Genomic DNA, 10,284 nt, shown 5'->3' on the forward strand with positions numbered 1-10,284 from the left:
CTCTTTCCTCCTCTCGAATGAATGCTAATCACATCCAAACCAAAAGATTGGAGACTAAATGTGGCCTTCCTCAGGAAGGAAAGAACTGGATACAACTGCATGGTGTATAATGGTGTCGCTTCAGGCTTGTGGACAGGCTTTTGGGGGAGATCTTTGAGGGCAATAGTTTTCTTTCTGGGATTCCTCACCTTGCATCTCCTAACTCACAACTGACTCAGGCCTTTGAGTGTGTGAGTGAAAGTCTCTTAGTCGTATCCGACTCTTTGCGACTCCATGGGCTATACAGTTCATGAAATTCTCCAGGCCAGCATCCTGGAGCGGGTAGCCTTTCCCTTCTCCGGGGGATCTTCCCAACCCACGGATCGAACCCAGGTCTCCCTCATTGCAGGCCGATTCTTTACCAGCTGAGCTCTCAGGGAAGCCCACCTTTACTTAAGGCCATATGTATGTGATGGAGAGGGAAGTCTGACGTTCCTGCAAACCTTCTTCTCTTGGATGAAGTATGGCTGACCTTAGTAATCTGAATAGTGACTTAGAGCCTCAAAATAAAAAGGCAAAAAACTCAAAAACTTCTTCAATCAAAGTTGACTTCCCAGAAACTGTAGCTACTTTTATTCAGCTACAGGTTTGGGAAATGCCCATTACTCACATGGACTTCTGACAGGTAAATGCTAATCCCTGGTGTTTATAGTTATGATAATTACTATATGTGAACACTGTAGCTGGTATCCATTGTCATCTACTGATACTTCATAGCAAAGAATCATTAACTTAGTAGGTATCATATTGCAGTTAACTTATCTCCCTCCCCAATAGAGCAGGTATAATAATTATTCTGTTGTAAAATTACTCCTCCCTCTGCTTTCTCTATCTAAATTCATCTGCCTTCCAGTAAGCTCAACCTTCTAGTGAAGATTTCTGTCTTTGTCCCTCCCCTCCCCACTTTCTGACTCCTTCAAAGACTCCTCTCTAGCTTGACCACCCAGGAAACTGTCTGGATTATATGTTGTGAAATTTGATTATAGTTGATTAAACACATTGCTAAATATTGTCCTGACTTGTTCTCAGTTTTATTTCTGAAAGCATAATCTTCTGAACTAGGCTGTAAGTTTTGATAGGGCAAGAACCATATTCATTAATCCTAGACTTAATAAGAGGTATTAATAAGCTTAATAGGATGCTTAATAAATATTTGATTAATAAACAGGTATCAGGATGCAACTTTATTGTTGAGAAACAGGAAATATCATCCACCTAAACTTTTGATTAAAGTTTCCTGAGTTTCAGCTCTGTGACAGACCCTGTCTGGGCTGTGTAGAGGTTATTAAATATAAGGAAGACATGCGCTGTCTTAATTTGTAGGAAGATGAAGCATTTACACAGCTTACCAGAAGGCGGTGTAAATGCCTTAGAAGTATTGGAAGCAAAGCTGAGAGGGGTGAGGATAAAGCTCTTAAAGCTTGTGGTTGAGGAAAAGCTCAGAGAAAAAGCATCTGAGCAGGGCCTTGAATAGAATTTCAGAGGGTGAAGATGGTGGGTAAAAACTGCAGGCAAGGGAACAGTATGAGCAAAAGTAGGGGAATGAAAAATAAATCTCAAAACTTGTATGGGGAAACCATGAGATTCAGTTTGATTGCAGTGATGTCATAATAGTAACAAGATCTGATGTTTATTTATGCCTGATTTTATGCTTTGTGTACTTTATCTCATCCTATCCTCCCAACAACATATGAGGTAAGTGCTGCTAATACTCCCATTTTATGGATGGTGAAGCAGAGGCTTAAGATAATTTACCCAAGGCCAAAGCGCTAGGTTGGGTTCTGACTCTGGAGCTATACTATTCCGCCTCCAAGATGTCTGTGGGAGGAAATGAAAAATAAGATTGGAGATGTTATTTGGCATGTCATATTAAATTGGGCCTTAAACGTCAAAACTCAGTTTGGTAAGTGATGTGGAGCTGCTAAAGATTATTGAACAGGTAAGCCAAGCCATGAAAGCCAAACTTTAGGAAGATTAATATGGCGGTTGGATGTAAGCTAGATTGGAGAAAACAGAAATAGAAGGTAAAAGATCAAGCAGGTGGTGAATGCAAGTGGGAGATGGAAATTCAAAGTCTGAGTGGAGCAGTGAGAATGAGACATAAAAAACTGTTGTGGGAAATATCTCAGAGAGATTTCTGTAGGGCTTGTCACTTGGTGAAGTGGAACATAAAGGAAAGAGTGGACAGTGACTCTGAGACATCAGGCTGAACCCCGAGGAAGTGGCAACAACATGGGCAGGCATGAGGAGGCAAGCAGAGCTAGTTAAAGATGGCTCCCTTGGGTTGGTCAGTGGAATTGGTGATTCTATATTGGACTATGTTTTGGTGGTCATGCACAATAGGCAGGGGAGATGCAGGTCTGGGACCCTGGAAAGAGGTTAGGGCTGAGGGTGTAGGGCCAGGGAAAGAGGCTTTTGGAGAAAACAACCCTGATGACCCCTTGATGTCAGCCTTCTAGCCTCCAGAATTGTGAAAGGCATTTCTGTTGTTGATGCCTCCCAGTCTGTGGTATTCTGTTATGGCAGTCCTAGAAAACTGCTAACAGTGATAAAGAATAGAAGTTTGTCTTTCAAAGCCAATCTCTAGCCAACAGCTAGGATAAAGCCTCTCTCCCTGACTTGAAGTAGGGCTTCAGTGAGACCAAGGGGACTTTACAAAAGCAAATGGAAGAAATTTTCAAGGCAGAAGGATGATCAGTGGTGCCGTGTGCTGTGGAAATTCAAAGAGAAAGAGGACTGAATGCTTTGGCAACTAAGGGATCACTGGATCTAACAAAAGAATGAGATAAATACCTATGGTGGAATATTCTGTGGACATGAAAAAATCCAGATTTCCTAAGAATACTCAAGGATTTGGGAAAGTGCTTATAATATTAAGCAATAAATACATAGATAAAATAAGATTGAGAGAGAGGACACAAACTATATATAACATGATCCTAATCTTATTTAGTCTTCACTTCTTTTTTACATGAATAAAATATTAACATATATTGGAGTGCTTTCTTGCATTTTCTGCCAGGCTCTTCTGCTCTTGTTGAGCTAAGCAGGGTGACATGTAGCAATGAGAATTGGAAGTTCAGAAGACTAGATTGAAAAGGGCTTGGAGCTACTTGCATGAAGGATCAGGGAAGATCAGGAAGAGGACAGGAAGAGGCAAGAGTGAACGGGTGGTGAAAAAGGCAGATGAGCCCAGGTAGGGCAGGAAGTTTGAGAGGGAATCAGAGAAGAGAGACATGGCCTGAGTTAGTGGGACTTGGAGGAGACACAAAAGTCTTTAGCTTTTTGTGCTGATATTTGCCATGTCTCAAACAATGTGATTCCTTGTGTACTTTTTTGAAAAACTGAAGCAAAAGTTGAAATTCATTTTTAATGAATTTTGAATGTGGTATAGACGAATCTTCTTTTTTTAAAAAAGCATTTAATGATGGAAAACTTCCATGCATTCACAAAAGCTGAGAAAATACTTTAGTGAACCTGATTCACTCAGCTTCAACAATTACTAGTACATGGCCAATCTGTTTCATATGTACCCCCACATGCTCCTCCCACTTTATTACTTTGAAGCAGTCATATCACCTATAAATATTTCAACAGGTATCTCTAAAATAAATGCCCTTTAAACATAAACATTATCACACTTAGAAACCATCAGTAATTCCTTAGATTACTAAATATTCAGTGTTCACAATTTGTCAATTGTCTTATAATAATTTTTTTTTTTTAGTTTATTTAAATTGGGATCCATAGTTTACCCACTGCAATTGGTTACTCTAGCTCCTAAATCTTTTCAGAGCTACCTCTTTACCTCTTCTGTTGTTCCTGGAATTTATTTTCTGAAGAAGTTCACAGTATGGATTTTGCTGATGATATTCCCATGGTGTAAGGTCTGGGAGAGGAGCAACAGGAAGCCGATTTCAGGTGGATAGCTATGAAAGCAGGGAGCACCCAGATGTGGTTGGGAAGTGGGAATGTTTAGCAGGTCCTGTGGAATGGTTGTGATACTTTCTCTAGCAAGACTTGGCAGCTCTGAAGAGAGCAGATGTCCAATGACCTACAGCGAGGGTTGGTGTTGAGAACGCTGGCAGGTAAAAGGGCCGAGGGGGCCAACGATGTTAGCAATGGCAGCACTGATTGGCTGGAGGCCAACATCTCTCTGGTAGACTTGCCTGTCCCTCGTCATCACGCCATTGACCTTGATATATAGAGTTCTTGGAAATTCTTTGTCTAGCCAAGGGGGATAGTTATTTCAGCAAAGGCCAAGGTATAAAATTACAGAGCCAGGGTTTACCTTTTTCTGTAGGTTCTTCCACCTTTGCAGCTCTGATGCTTTCTAGATGAGCCACCAGTGAGATGTTAGTGTCTCCTCAGAGATGAGTTTCCTTTCGCCTCTGTGGTTTACCCACTGTCTGAGGTTCTTGGCACTGATTACTTTCTCAAGTGGGGAGAATGGGCATTTCTGCCCAGCAATTTCCAATCACTAGAGTTGGTTCTTTGACTTTTCAGGTGGGTTCTGGGAACAACTGACCAATGACCCAGAAAAGCCACCCCATTCACTCTTCAGGTAGAAGAGGATCTTGTACATGGAGCCACTGCTTCTAGCCCTCTCTGCATGTGGCTTTGGGGAATCACTGCTCATGAAAAAGTGAAGAAGAGGTTCCTTGAATTCAGGAATATGTTTCAGAAAAGATGGTGTATTTTACTTCACTAGCACTGCCATAACCAAGTAAAACAAACTGGGTGGCTTAAACAGAAATTTACTGTCTCATAGTTCTGGAAGCTAAAAGACCAAGATCATGGTGTTGGCAGGATTGGTTTCTTACAAGGGCTGAAGGAAGAATGTGTTCTAGGCCTCTCTCCTTGGCCTGTAATTAGCCATCTTTTCCCTATTTCTCTTCACACCATCTTCCCTCTATGTGAGTCTGTGCCAGTGACCAAATTTCCCCCTTTTGTAAGAACACATCATGTTAGATTAGGCCCCACCCTAATAATACCATCCTGCCTTAACTAATTACATCTGCAATGACCCTAATTCCAAATGAGGTCACATTCTGAGGTACCAGGGGTTAGGACATCAACATGTGAATTGGGGTGGGAAGTGGACACAGTTTACCATAACAGATGAATTGGCACACTCCCTTTTTTCTCTCTCCCTACCCACCTCCCTTCTCTAGGCCCTTGTGACCCTCTGCTGGGGGAATTGAAATTGTTTCCAATGATTCCTTGTCTCCTGTTCCTCAACTCCAGCCTACCTTGCATATGGTTCATCAAATTCATCTTTTCTAGAATCCCCAGCCATGATTCTTGATTACAAATCATCCATGGCCCATTGCCTGAAGAGTGGTTCCAGAACTTTATGGTTTGGCAGAGTCAAGTGGCAAGTTGAAAGAAATACAGGTTTTGGGGCTTGACTCTCTAACATTTTGACTTATAAGGTCTAGCATTTTTTTTTCAAAGCTCTCCAGATAATTTTAGTCATCAGAACAACTGATTTAGAGAAGAGAATCAAATTCCTCACAATCTGATCAAAATTTACTCTCCAACTTCACAATCCTCTAGAATCCTCTATTTACCAGACTCCAAAATTGCTGACAATTCTGCCCCAATATATCTTCATGTTGGACCACCTGAGGAGGTTCTCTCTCCTGACCTACTTCTCCAACTGTCTCTAGTCCTTCTCAAGTCCCATGTTTTCTTTGACATCTCCCTACAACTCTCTCTTACTGTTACCACCCCTTTCTTGATCTCCTATATATTCTTATCTGTGCTACTTGCTAGGCAGAGAGCTCTACCTTGTGAAGGTTCATAGGCTAGGGCTGAGAAGGCCAGGGCTGAGAAGACCTTAAAGAACACGTGTGTCTCAAAGGTCCTCAGCGTTCAGAGAAAAAAATGGAGGCCTCAACATGATATGCTCAGGGACACACAGTCATAGAAAACAAGAAATGGTTCAGGGTATGACTTCAAACAAGAGGACTGAATAAAACCCTTAGGCTTCATATCCTTTTCCCTACTACACACAACCAAGCAATTATTGATTGACAGGGAACTGGAGCAAATATATTTTCTGTAGGGTCTGTGGAAAAGAAGCTCTGGAGTTGAGAACTCGGGTACAGCAGAGGGCAGAGCAGAGTGCCATATTGAGAAGAGTGCCAATAGGTGAGAATTCAGATACTTAGCAGGCTCTCCAATCATCAGAAATACCTAAAATAAAAAACTAAATTATTTCTGTCTGGATAAACTGACCAGTCCAAAGAGAAATACTGACAGAATGGATTTATTAAAAAAAAAAAAAAAAACTGGCTAGTTTTCATCATGCTTCATCCATTTACACTGATCAGCCTTTTGGTTTCTTGTTTTCACATGTGAGTAAATAGTCATGATCATCAGAGACACAACCAACCAACCAACCAAAGCTTTTCTGGCAAGGAGTACAAGAAAGGAAAATAGGTTACATATTAAGGACTGGGAGGTGGAATAACATAGGACATTTCAACTGCAACTTGAAAAATTGCATTACCTTCAATATTCTGAGGAAAATAGTTTTCAACTTAAAATTTCTTATCCAGACAAACTATCTATCAAGACTGAGACTAGGCCAATTCAGACAAACGCTTATCTCCCAAGCCATACTTTCTCAGGAAGATACTGCAAGATGTGAGTCTCAGAAAACAATTAAACCAAGAAGAAGCCTAGAATTTAAAATATAGAGGATTCAACATAAGTGAGAAGACATTCAAGATGCTAGAGAAGGAAAGTTTCAGCACAACAGCCAAGAAACAGACCTCAAGAAGAAACAGCCAATCTGGAGCAGAGTATAGGGCTCTGGGAGGAAAGCTAATTTAAGGTACTAATGGATCATCTGATGCGTTTGATTTTGTGGACTATTGTATTAAAAGCCTCTCTCTCTCTCTCTCTCTCTCTCTCTCACACACACACACACACACACACACACACACACACAGGCTCTTATGGAATATGGGAAGACTTAACCATAGAAATAAAGAAACTAAATAGATGAAAACATAAGGTAGGAGGACAAGAAGGATGTGGTCAAGAAAAGAATTGAGCTCATAGGCTCTTGATGTGTTTGTTTTGAGAAGAGTTTTATATAGTTCTATGTAAGAATTTTGGGGATAAAATTGAGACACAGAAAGATAAGACAATTATTAAATTCAAGAAAAAGAGAACATTGTATAAGAAAGGAAATGTTATCATGCACAGTACATGACTCAGCTGTAAACAATAGTATGTACTAACCATAACATAAGTGATAAACATTGACTTAACCAAAAATAGAAACGTACACTATATTGTAAGCATTAGGGCAAGATAAATGTGTGTGTGTGTGTGTGTGTGTATGTGTGTATACATGCCAGTTAGTATGACATGCTTGTGTCTCAGCTTCAAACCCACCATTCTGCAATTTGCTCTGTAATGCTGGGACTAGACCCCTGCACACCACAATTTTCCCTTGCCAGCTGGTTCCATGTTAGTCTCTGCCAACATGGGAACAAGAAGAATATTGCAGAACTGGAGGAGGAACAAGCTTATACCTCCCTACTTGCTTCCTTTTCTTTCAATATTCATTTATTCATTCAATTATTTTTTTTTTCATTCAATTATTGAACAAAGATTTGAGTGACTATTGCATGCCAAGCACTGTTCTAGGTGTTTAAAATTCATCAGTGACAATATTTCTGTCTCCATAGAGTTTATCTTCTAGTAGAGAGAGATAATAAACAATGTGCATAATAAACAACAGTGTTGTAGGAAAAAGGAAAGCAGAAAGGAAAGAGTGATTGGGAGTGCATGAGTGTTACAGTTTTAAACAGGGTGGTCATGGTCGAGTTCTTTGGGAAGTAGATATTTGAGTAAAGACTTGGTGTTAAAATGAAAGTAGGCTTGGCATGTTCAAGGAACAGTCCAGAGGTCAGTGTGACTGGATTGAAGGGAGGGAGGATGAAAGGGAGAGAAAGATAAAATTGTTTACCTTTGGGAGAAAGAAACTTGAGGTGAGGAACATTTGGGCAGATTGCTTTTCTTTGTTTTAAGTGGTATACAATCTTTTGACTTTTTAAACCATGAATATGTGTCAATTTTATACAAATAAAATTTAAAATAATGAATTACAAATTGCAATATGGTATTCTGAATTGGATCCTGGAACAGAAAAATGACATTAGAGGAAAAGCTGGTAAAACCTGAATAAAGTCTATTCAATCAAAATGTGCTAATACTATTTTCTTAGCTTTGACAAATATATCATGTACTATAAAATGTTAACATTAGGTAAAACTGGATGAAAGGTATATACTAATTCTCTATATTTGAAATTTTTTTGGTACATCTAAAATTATTTCAGGATAAAAAATTTATTTAAGAAAAAATTGAAACAACCAGAAAACTGAATCAGGTGGTAAGATCTTGCCCTTTCTTTACTCCCAACTCCCAGCCCTTGCAGCCTTTTCTGGGTTTGAGCAGTGGGTTATTTACCTGGCAGGAAGATGTGATTTACCCATGGGCCTGGGCTAATCCCCAGATGGAAGGGAAAAGGCTGGTAGGGAAGAATTTTGGATCACACCTATGGAACATCCAGCTCACTGATCCTTGGTGAATGACATCCAGAAGCTGAAAAGCAGAAACCAGGACAGACCATTTACACATAAAAAATATGAACGTGCCAATTCCCTTAAGCTTTTAAGAAAGCAGGGTACTAAAAATATCTCCACAGAACTTTACTCCTTGTTTCATCTCTGTTTCTAGAGAGCTTTAAAATTAAAGGAAGTGGCTTCAAAGTAGGAATAACTCCAGATCCTTGATTCAGTGACTTTTCCCTGATTCAGGGAAAGTCTGATTCAGACTTTGTAAAGTTTTTGGTGGAGGTGCCTGTTTAGGTGACTCTTGTCGATGTTAAATATTGTCCTATGTCGGTACTTTCCACCTCTACTTTTATATTCATTGGTGTATGAATTACTAAAAAATTGTTTTAAAATTTTTAGATAATTGTGTAACATTAGGGGAAAAAAGCTTAATCTTTGGTGTCATTACTCTGAGACTATCAACTTGCTACTCTTCTCCCTGGTGAGTCTTTTCTTAGTATTGAGGAGATCATTTTCTGTTCATGGTTCTTCCACATATTCTGCTTCCACTTACAATTCCTCTTCTCTTTCTGGCCCTTACCTTTTTGGAAACAAAAGCCAGAAAGGAAAGTATTTTGCATACTATTTTTATTTTCTGTCCTATCACATACCTCCCTTGAAGTAGAGCAGGCTACCGTTTAAGTTAGGGTGAAAGGAAAAGGGAAAGAGAAAATGAGAGAGAGAAAAATAATGGACATGTCAACATTTTATCCAGCCACATTTAAATCCACTCTCCTGGCATGTAGGAGTATGTGTGTATATATATATATATATACACACTATATATATATATATATATATATATTTCTGGGATCATGAGCAATTAAGTGGTGATGAGTAATTAGCATTCAGAAGTTCATTTTGATTTTGTTTTCCTCATACTTTTAAAAAACTATGTAAGAAATACATATTCAGTGTAGAAAAATAAAAAGACAAATATTAGACTAAATTAAAAATTACTTGAAATCTCAGAAAGAATCCCCCTACTCTAACATACCATCAGCCATTCAGTGGAAGAAAGTAAGAATAGAAATAAGGAATGAAGCACTGGAGCATTTGAAGCTCCAGTTCCAGAAGATTCTGAGACTAATGCCTTTCTTGGGGCCTGGTGGTTTCATGTTTTGCCACGGTTGATGTACTGCTGCTGCTGCTACTAAGTCGCTTCAGTCGTGTCCGACTCTGTGCGACCCCATAGACGGCAGCCCACCAGGCTCCCCCGTCCCTGGGATTCTCCAGGCAAGAACACTGGAGTGGGTTGCCGTTTCCTTCTCCAATGCATGAGAGTGAAAAGGGAAAGTGAAGTCGCTCAGTCGAGTCTGACTCCTAGTGACCCCATGGACAGCAGCCCACCAGGCTCCTCCGTCCATGGGATTTTCCAGGCGAGAGTACTGGAGTGGGGTGCCATTGCCTTCTCCAATGGTTGATATACATTGTCATGTTAATCATCCCTACTGGATAACACTCTTTGGTTGTAAGTGACAAAAAACCCAACTCAAGTTTATTTATACAAAAATAAATAGAAATAGGATATCTGCTCAAACTTGTAAATTTGAATGCCAGCACTACATGATCTTCAGCATGTTACTACCTCTTAAAGCCTCTGCTT

This window comes from Dama dama, chromosome 11, assembly GCF_033118175.1.
Source record: "Dama dama isolate Ldn47 chromosome 11, ASM3311817v1, whole genome shotgun sequence".
Taxonomy (NCBI): domain Eukaryota; kingdom Metazoa; phylum Chordata; class Mammalia; order Artiodactyla; family Cervidae; genus Dama; species Dama dama.